Raw genomic sequence first — 11,043 nt, forward strand, 5'->3', positions numbered from 1 at the left:
CCCTGTTGGTAGTAGTGCACTACTTTGACCTTGCCCTGTTGGTAGTAGTGCACTACTTTGACCTAGCCCTGTTGGTAGTAGTGCACTACATTGACCTTGCCCTGTTGGTAGTAGTGCACTACTTTGACCTTGCCCTGTTGGTAGTAGTGCACTACTTTGACCTGGCCCTGTTGGTAGTAGTGCACTACTTTGACCTGGCCCTGTTGGTAGTAGTGCACTACTTTGACCTTGCCCTGTTGGTAGTAGTGCACTACTTTGACCTTGCCCTGTTGGTAGTAGTGCACTACTTTGACCTTGCCCTGTTGGTAGTAGTGCACTACTTTGACCTTGCCCTGTTGGTAGTAGTGCACTACTTTGACCTTGCCCTGTTGGTAGTAGTGCACTACTTTGACCTAGCCCTGTTGGTAGTAGTGCACTACATTGACCTAGCCCTGTTGGTAGTAGTGCACTACTTTGACCTGGCCCTGTTGGTAGTAGTGCACTACTTTGACCTTGCCCTGTTGGTAGTAGTGCACTACTTTGACCTGGCCCTGTTGGTAGTAGTGCACTACTTTGACCTGGCCCTGTTGGTAGTAGTGCACTACTTTGACCTTGCCCTGTTGGTAGTAGTGCACTACTTTGACCTGGCCCTGTTGGTAGTAGTGCACTACTTTGACCTGGCCCTGTTGGTAGTAGTGCACTACTTTGACCTGGCCCTGTTGGTAGTAGTACACCACAAATGGAATAGGGTCACTAGCGGTTCTGAGGGGGGGGGGGTTAGTGCCCCTGTGACAACAGTTTGGACCCCCTTGTGGCCCCCCTAAATGTGGAGTACGAAATCATTTTTACATCACTAATTTTTGCTATCGTTCTTAAATGTTTTGCATCCGTGGCAGCGATGATGATTATGAACGTGGTCTTTTGCCCTGCTGATGCAGTGAAGAAAACGATATGACAACAATAAAGTCTAGTGTAACTGGCCCCTCTAACAGTACAACTGGCCCCAGCTTGGCCCCTCTAACAATACAACTGGCCCCAGCTTGGCCCCTCTAACAATACAACTGGCCCCAGCTTGGCCCATCTAACAGTTCAACTGGCCCCAGCTTGGCCCCTCTAACAATACAACTGGCCCCAGCTTGGCCCCTCTAACAGTACAACTGGCCCCAGGTCTGGTTTCTCCCAGGACAATCTGTCTTGTAAACTAAAACTGGGCATGATTGATAAGAAACAGAAATGTATTGTATTTATCTGTACCAAAGACTGAAGTGGATCATGTTGACAATGTAGAACATAGCCTAGATTGTATCATGAACTCTTCTGCTGTAAACATAGGCTATCCTCAACATCATATATCCTCAACATTATATATCCTCAAGATTATACATCCTCAAGATTATACATCCTCAAGATTATACATCCTCAAGATTATATATCCTCAACAGTATATATCCTTAAGATTATATATCCTTAAATACTATATATCCTCAATATTATATATCCTCAATATTATATATCCTTAAATATTATATATATTCAATATTATATATCCTCAATATTATATATCCTTAAATATTATATATCCTCAATATTATATATCCTTAAATATTATATATCCTCAATATTATATATCCTCAAGATTATATATCCTCAATATTAAACATCCTCAAGATTATAGATCCTCAATATTATATATCCTCAATATTATATATATTCAATATTATATATCCTCAATATTATATATCCTTAAATATTATATATCCTCAAGATTATAGATCCTCAATATTATATATCCTTAAATATTATATATCTTCAATATTATATATCCTCAATATTATATATCCTTAAATATTATATATCCTCAATATTATATATCCTTAAATATTATATATCCTCAATATTATATATCCTCAAGATTATATATCCTCAATATTAAACATCCTCAAGATTATAGATCCTCAATATCAATATCAAGAAGCTATCCAAGTCCTCTCATTCCTGTCTTTTATCTTTTAGCTGTTGATTTAAGAAGTGAGGAGATTGGATATTTATTTAGAAGTGATGAGATTTTAGAAGTGATGAGATTTTAGAAGTGATGAGATTGGATATTTATTTAGAAGTGATGAGATGTTAGAAGTGATGAGATTTTAGAAGTGATGAGATTGGATATTTATTTAGAAGTGATGAGATTGGATATTTATTTAGAAGTGATGAGATTGGATATTTATTTAGAAGATGAGATTTAAGAAGTGATGAGATTGATAGTTATTTAGAAGTGATGAGATTTTAGAAGTGATGAGATTGATAGTTATTTAGAAGTGATGCGATTTTAGAAGTGATGAGATTGGATATTTATTTAGAAGTGATGAGATTGGATATTTATTTAGAAGTGATGAGATTGGATATTTATTTAGAAGTGATGAGATTTAAGAAGTGATGAGATTGATAGTTATTTAGAAGTGATGAGATTTTAGAAGTGATGAGATTGATAGTTATTTAGAAGTGATGAGATTTTAGAAGTGATGAGATTGGGTATTTATTTAGAAGTGATGAGATTTTAGAAGCGATGAGATTTTAGAAGTGATGAGATTGGATATTTATTTAGAAGTGATGAGATTTTAGAAGTGATGAGATTGGGTATTTATTTAGAAGTGATGAGATTTTAGAAGTGATGAGATTGGGTATTTATTTAGAAGTGATGAGATTTTAGATGTGATGAGATTGGATATTTATTTAGAAGTGATGAGATTTTAGAAGTGATGAGATTGATAGTTATTTAGAAGTGATGAGATTTTAGAAGTGATGAGATTTTAGAAGTGATGAGATTGGATATACATTTGGAAGTAAAGAGATTTTAGAAATGATGAGATTGATAGTTATTTAGAAGTGGTGAGATTTTAGAAGTGATGAGATTAGATAGTTATTTAGAAGTGATGAGATTGGATATTTATTCAGACGTGATGAGATTGGATAGTCATTTAGAAGTAAAGAGTTTATATAAGTGAGGATGACCATCTCCCATGATAGTACCAGCGTCTGATGATTCAGGTTTGTTTGAAACCAGCCGTGGTGCTGATTGCCTAAAGACACAGGCTCAGGGAGGGGGCCTTTTAAAACTGGAGCGAGACGTGGAGAAACCAGTTTGGAACTGCACAGAGATGATATGAGCCAGAACAACTGTGAATAATCAACGTTCTGAAACACCTCTCCCCTGTGTCTTCCTCATAGGTACTGATTCCATTACAATCTACCATGCATAGCAATTCCCCCATGAGTGGGTCTGTGTGTGTGTGTGTGTGTGTGTGTGTGTGTGTGTGTGTGTGTGTGTGTGTGTGTGTGTGTGTGTGTGTGTGTGTGTGTGCGTGCATCTGCCTCTTTACCTAAAAATAGGCCTTATTTAATCATGTTTGTGTGGTTGTTAGGTGTTTAAATACCATTTTTATGTTAAATGTTGGCAGGCCACAAACAAAACTCACTTTAAGTTTGAGAAACACTATATTGTATATAGACAGCACCTTCCAGACCGGCCTACACAAGAGACATAAAGAACTGTAAATAGACAGCTCCTTCTAGAAACAATCCTGTCAGGGTAGATGGACTTCCATTATCACCTGTCCTGGTAGAAACAATCCTGTCAGGGTAGATGGACTTCCATTATCACCTGTCCTGGTAGAAACAATCCTGTCAGGGTAGATGGACTTCCATTATCACCTGTCCTGGTAGAAACAATCCTGTCTGGGTAGTTGGACTTCCATTATCACCTGTCCTGGTAGAAACAATCCTGTCTGGGTAGATGGACTTCCATTATCACCTGTCCTGGTAGAAACAATCCTGTCAGGGTAGATGGACTTCCATTATCACCTGTCCTGGTAGAAACAATCCTGTCAGGGTAGATGGACTTCCATTATCACCTGTCCTGGTAGAAACAATCCTGTCAGGGTAGATGGACTTCCATTATCACCTGTCCTGGTAGAAACCATCCTGTCAGGGTAGATGGACTTCCATTATCACCTGTCCTGGTAGAAACAATCCTGTCAGGGTAGATGGACTTCCATTATCACCTGTCCTGGTAGAAACAATCCTGTCAGGGTAGATGGACTTCCATTATCACCTGTCCTGGTAGAAACCATCCTGTCAGGGTAGATGGACTTCCATTATCACCTGTCCTGGTAGAAACAATCCTGTCAGGGTAGATGGACTTCCATTATTACCTGTCCTGGTAGAAACAATCCTGTCAGGGTAGATGGACTTCCATTATCACCTGTCCTGGTAGAAACAATCCTGTCAGGGTAGATGGACTTCCATTATTACCTGTCCTGGTAGAAACAATCCTGTCAGGGTAGATGGACTTCCATTATCACCTGTCCTGGTAGAAACAATCCTGTCAGGGTAGATGGACTTCCATTATTACCTGTCCTGGTAGAAACAATCCTGTCAGGGTAGATGGACTTCCATTATCACCTGTCCTGGTAGAAACAATCCTGTCAGGGTAGATGGACTTCCATTATCACCTGTCCTGGTAGAAACAATCCTGTCAGGGTAGATGGACTTCCATTATCACCTGTCCTGGTAGAAACAATCCTGTCAGGGTAGATGGACTTCCATTATCACCTGTCCTGGTAGAAACAATCCTGTCAGGGTAGATGGACTTCCATTATCACCTGTCCTGGTAGAAACAATCCTGTCAGGGTAGATGGACTTCCATTATCACCTGTCCTGGTAGAAACAATCCTGTCAGGGTAGATGGACTTCCATTATCACCTGTCCTGGTAGAAACAATCCTGTCAGGGTAGATGGACTTCCATTATCACCTGTCCTGGTAGAAACAATCCTGTCAGGGTAGATGGACTTCCATTATCACCTGTCCTGGTAGAAACAATCCTGTCAGGGTAGATGGACTTCCATTATCACCTGTCCTGGTAGAAACAATCCTGTCAGGGTAGATGGACTTCCATTATCACCTGTCCTGGTAGAAACAATCCTGTCAGGGTAGATGGACTTCCATTATCACCTGTCCTGGTAGAAACAATCCTGTCAGGGTAGATGGACTTCCATTATCACCTGTCCTGGTAGAAACAATCCTGTCAGGGTAGATGGACTTCCATTATCACCTGTCCTGGTAGAAACAATCCTGTCAGGGTAGATGGACTTCCATTATCACCTGTCCTGGTAGAAACAATCCTGTCTGGGTAGATGGACTTCCATTATCACCTGTCCTGGTAGAAACAATCCTGTCAGGGTAGATGGACTTCCATTATCACCTGTCCTGGTAGAAACAATCCTGTCAGGGTAGATGGACTTCCATTATCACCTGTCCTGGTAGAAACAATCCTGTCAGGGTAGATGGACTTCCATTATCACCTGTCCTGGTAGAAACAATCCTGTCAGGGTAGATGGACTTCCATTATCACCTGTCCTGGTAGAAACAATCCTGTCAGGGTAGATGGACTTCCATTATCACCTGTCCTGGTAGAAACAATCCTGTCAGGGTAGATGGACTTCCATTATCACCTGTCCTGGTAGAAACAATCCTGTCAGGGTAGATGGACTTCCATTATCACCTGTCCTGGTAGAAACAATCCTGTCAGGGTAGATGGACTTCCATTATCACCTGTCCTGGTAGAAACAATCCTGTCAGGGTAGATGGACTTCCATTATCACCTGTCCTGGTAGAAACAATCCTGTCAGGGTAGATGGACTTCCATTATCACCTGTCCTTCTAGAAACAATCCTGTCAGGGTAGATGGACTTCCATTATCACCTGTCCTTCTAGAAACAATCCTGTCAGGGTAGATGGACTTCCATTATCACCTGTCCTGGTAGAAACAATCCTGTCAGGGTAGATGGACTTCCATTATCACCTGTCCTGGTAGAAACAATCCTGTCAGGGTAGATGGACTTCCATTATCACCTGTCCTGGTAGAAACAATCCTGTCAGGGTAGATGGACTTCCATTATCACCTGTCCTGGTAGAAACAATCCTGTCTGGGTAGATGGACTTCCATTATCACCTGTCCTGGTAGAAACAATCCTGTCAGGGTAGATGGACTTCCATTATCACCTGTCCTGGTAGAAACAATCCTGTCAGGGTAGATGGACTTCCATTATCACCTGTCCTGGTAGAAACAATCCTGTCAGGGTAGATGGACTTCCATTATCACCTGTCCTGGTAGAAACAATCCTGTCAGGGTAGATGGACTTCCATTATCACCTGTCCTGGTAGAAACAATCCTGTCAGGGTAGATGGACTTCCATTATCACCTGTCCTGGTAGAAACAATCCTGTCAGGGTAGATGGACTTCCATTATCACCTGTCCTGGTAGAAACAATCCTGTCAGGGTAGATGGACTTCCATTATCACCTGTCCTGGTAGAAACAATCCTGTCAGGGTAGATGGACTTCCATTATCACCTGTCCTGGTAGAAACAATCCTGTCAGGGTAGATGGACTTCCATTATCACCTGTCCTGGTAGAAACAATCCTGTCAGGGTAGTTGGACAGACGAGCGAGTGTTGTCTTTGGCAGGACGGGCAGGCCACCACTTTGCTCTAATGAGAAGAAGAAGAAGACGGCCCATTAGCTCTGGGTCCTGACGGATGAGGAGGACAGAGCCCCCTCCGCCTCTCTCTGTGTGTGTGTGTGTGAGTGTGTGAGAGAGAGTGTACGTCCTTGCATGGCTCCCTCCGCCTCTCTCTCTCTGTGTGTGTGAGTGCGTGTGTGAGAGTGTACGTCCTTGCATGGCTCCCACCGCCTCTCTGTGTGTGTGTGTGTGTGTGTGTGTGTGTGAGTGTGTGTGTGTGTGTGTGTGTGAGTGCGTGTGTGTGTGTGTGAGTGCGTGTGTGTGTGTGTGTGTGTGAGTGCGTGTGTGTGAGATACGTCTGATTTATTGTAAAATATCTGTGAGTATCTGTTGCAATGTAATGCCATACTGTTTCAAATACCTCAAAATGCTAAATACACAGACACGTGCACGCAGATGTGGTTTTTCTGCTGAGGGGACAGGACAACTTCACCGCATCAAAGGGACGTTGGACGGGGCCATGTACCGTCAAATCTTGGGTGAGAACCTCCTTCCCTCAGCCAGGGCATTGAAAATGGGTCGTGGATGGGTATTTCAGCATGACAATGACCCAAAACACACGGCCAAGGCAACAAAGGAGTGGCTCAAGAAGAAGCACGTTAAAGGTCCTGGAGTGGCCTAGCCAGTGTCCAGACCTTATCCCATAGAAAATCTGTGGAGGGAGCTGAAGGTTCGAGTTTCCAAACGTCAACCTCAAAACCCTAATGACTTGGAGAAGATCTGCAAAGAGGAGTGGGACAAAATCCCTACTGAGATGTGTGCAAACCTGGTGGCCAACTACAAGAAACATCTGACCTCTGCCAACAAGAGTTTTGCCACCAAGTACTAAGTCATGTTTTGCAGAGGGGTCAAATACTTATTTCCCTCATTAAAATGCAAATCAATTTATAACATTTTTCATATGCGCTTTTCTGGAGTTTTTTGTTGTTATTCTGTCTCTCACTGTTCAAATAAACCTACCATTAAAATTATAGACTGATCATTTCTTTGTCAGTGGGCAAACTTACAAAATCAGCAGGGGATCAAATACTTTAGTTCCTTCACTGTAGGTGTTCCTTTTGTCCAGGTGGGAAAGGGCAGTGTGGAGTGCAATAGATATTGCGTCTTCTGTGGATCTGTTTGGGGCGGTATGCGACTTGGAGTGGGTCCAGGCTGTCTGGGATGATGGTGTTGATGTGATCAGTCTTTCAGCGCATTTTATGACTGCAGATGTGAGTTCTGTAGCCAGGTTACCTTAGATATACAGTGGGACAAAAAAGTATTTAGTCAGCCACCAATTGTGCAAGTTCTCCCTCTTAAAAAGATGAGAGAGGCCTGCAATTTTCATCATAGGTACACTTCAACTATGACAGACAAAATGAGAGAAAAAAAATCCAGAAAATCACATTGTAGTATTTTTTATGTATTTATTTGCAAATTATGGTGGAAAATAAGTATTTGTTCAATAACAAAAGTTTATCTCAATACTTTGTTATATACCGTTTGTTGGCAATGACAGAGGTCAAACGTTTTCTGTAAGTCTTCACAAGGTTTTCACACGCTGTTGCTGGTATTTTGGCCCATTCCTCCATGCAGATCTCCTCTAGAACAGTGATGTTTTGGGGCTGTTGCTGGGCAACACGGACGTCGTCGATGCACTTCTTAATGAAGCCGGTGACTGATGTGGTAACCTTCTCAATTACCGGTCACGAGGCGCGTCGCCTCTGGATGAGCATTCTCTAGTTTGGTTATGGCCCTATACAGGTCTATGCATGCGGTCTTAGTGGCAGCACTGGTTTGTGGTAGTAAATAGACAGCTAGGAAAAAGTTAGACGAAAACTCTCTTACCATAGTATGGTCTTAGCTTATCGTGAGGCATTTTAACTCAGGCAGAACTTTGAGACTTCCTGATATTAAAGATCAGGCATCAGTTGTTGTTAACAAAGAGAAACACACCTTCCCCGTGTGTGTGTGTGTGTGTGTGTGTGTGTGTTATAACAACTTAACTGAGCTGTGACTTCCCTCTTGTGGACATAATAGTGAACATCTTACTCAAAAAAAATCAAGTGTGAACACAATTCAGATTCACCCTTTGGCTAACGTTATTATTGAAATTAAACTGTAACAAATAACCATAACTGACACAATGCATTTTGACTCAGACACCTCACAGTGAGCTGTTAGAGCAGGTGCTTCTGGGATTTTAGATCCAGTAGCATGAACATGTTTTTAGTTTTCAATTTATTTCAATTTAGATCGAAACCTCCCTTATAAAATAAAGAATACTAATTGATTTTACAATGAGCAATTCATTACAATGTAATTAGTAATGAATGTCGAGAAGAAAAGTTTTTTTTCTCACTATAGTCCATATCGAGAAGAGACAAAGGAAGATTTCTTACGTATTTTATATAAATGACATTTTAAGCTCATAATACTGCATGTGCTCATGGCGCAAGCTCTTTCACGCTTGTCGCACCAGCCCACGCGCCAGTACACACACACACACACACACACACACACACACACACACACACACACACGGCGACAGGACAGTGTCATTATTGACACAAAATGGTGGCACTGTATCGCTCGGGAATCGAGGGAGGACAGGAGAAAGCATAGGAAACCGGCGGATGTCCTTAAATACGATAGTAAATAAATGTATGCCAGCCAATGCTTGTTAATCTTTTACTGTCATATGAACACGCACGAAAAGGGAAGGGTAGTCTCCAGCCGACTGTAATCCATTCATGTTTAATCATTCATTTAGAAAAGTTGTTTTCTGTCGCATCTGTCTCATTTTCTATGGAAACGACATTGCTTTATTTTTACCTGTTACTATTACCACGAGGGTAGACTTGAGGTCCTGTTATCCTAAACAGCTGTGAAATTAGGGGGGAGAGTGGATAAAGAGCAGGGGGGGGAGTGGGTAAAGAGCAGGGGGGAGTGGGTAAAGAGCAGGGGGGGGAGTGGGTAAAGAGCAGGGGGGAGAGTGGGTAAAGAGCAGGGGGGAGTGGGTAAAGAGCAGGGGGGAGTGGGTAAAGAGCAGGGGGAGTGGGTAAAGAGCAGGGGGGAGAGTGGGTAAAGAGCAGGGGGGAGAGTGGGTAAAGAGCAGGGGGGAGTGGGTAAAGAGCAGGGGGGAGAGTGGGTAAAGAGCAGGGGGGAGAGTGGGTAAAGAGCAGGGGGGAGTGGGTAAAGAGCAGGGGGAGTGGGTAAAGAGCAGGGGGGAGAGTGGGTAAAGAGCAGGGGGGAGTGGGTAAAGAGCAGGGGGGAGAGTGGGTAAAGAGCAGGGGGGAGTGGGTAAAGAGCAGGGGGGAGAGTGGGTAAAGAGCAGGGGGGAGTGGGTAAAGAGCAGGGGGGAGAGTGGGTAAAGAGCAGGGGGGAGAGTGGGTAAAGAGCAGGGGGGAGTGGGTAAAGAGCAGGGGGGAGTGGGTAAAGAGCAGGGGGGAGAGTGGGTAAAGAGCAGGGGGGAGTGGGTAAAGAGCAGGGGGAGAGTGGGTAAAGAGCAGGGGGGAGTGGGTAAAGAGCAGGGGGGGGAGTGGGTAAAGAGCAGGGGGAGAGTGGGTAAAGAGCAGGGGGGGGGAGTGGGTAAAGAGCAGGGGGGAGAGTGGGTAAAGAGCAGGGGGGGGAGTGGGTAAAGAGCAGGGGGGAGAGTGGGTAAAGAGCAGGGGGGAGTGGGTAAAGAGCAGGGGGGGAGAGTGGGTAAAGAGCAGGGGGGAGAGTGGGTAAAGAGCAGGGGGGAGTGGGTAAAGAGCAGGGGGGAGAGTGGGTAAAGAGCAGGGGGGAGTGGGTAAAGAGCAGGGGGGAGTGGGTAAAGAGCAGGGGGGAGTGGGTAAAGAGCAGGGGGGGGGGGGGGAGTGGGTAAAGAGCAGGGGGGGTGGGTAAAGAGCAGGGGAGGGAGAGTGGGTAAAGAGCAGGGGGGGGGGAGTGGGTAAAGAGCAGGGGGGGGAGAGTGGGTAAAGAGCAGGGGGGAGAGTGGGTATTAGCCTTAACCTCTGTGTTACTGTTTTTAGCCTTAACCTCTGTGTCAATACAACACATGCATAGACTACATATTTCGATACATTGATTGAAAAATCCAATAGTTATTTTCATTTAGCACTTAAAAAAACTGCCAAAACACATTGACATTGAAATAATCAATTAAAGCTGCAATATGTAAACTTGTTTTGGTGACACACCAAAATTCACATAGAAATGTGTGTTACAGATCTGCCATTCTCATTGAAAGCAAGTCTAAGTAGCGGTACATCTGTTCTAATGTGGACTATTTCTATGCTTCCCGTTCTTAAGTTTCATTTTATGCGTCTTTTACTTTCGGTTTTGTACACCAGCTTCAAACAGCTGAAAATACAATAATTTTTGTTTACGGAAAATATTGTAATGACCAGACTAGATCATAAAGGAACAATTGTCCAGACTGAGGCTTGAGTTTACGAATTGACTGTTTATTAACCCAACTTTACACAGGCTACTGTTTAGCCCACGCCAAAAAAATGAAAGAT

The sequence above is a fragment of the Oncorhynchus masou genome, chromosome 16 (assembly GCF_036934945.1).
Source record: "Oncorhynchus masou masou isolate Uvic2021 chromosome 16, UVic_Omas_1.1, whole genome shotgun sequence".
Lineage (NCBI taxonomy): Eukaryota > Metazoa > Chordata > Actinopteri > Salmoniformes > Salmonidae > Oncorhynchus > Oncorhynchus masou.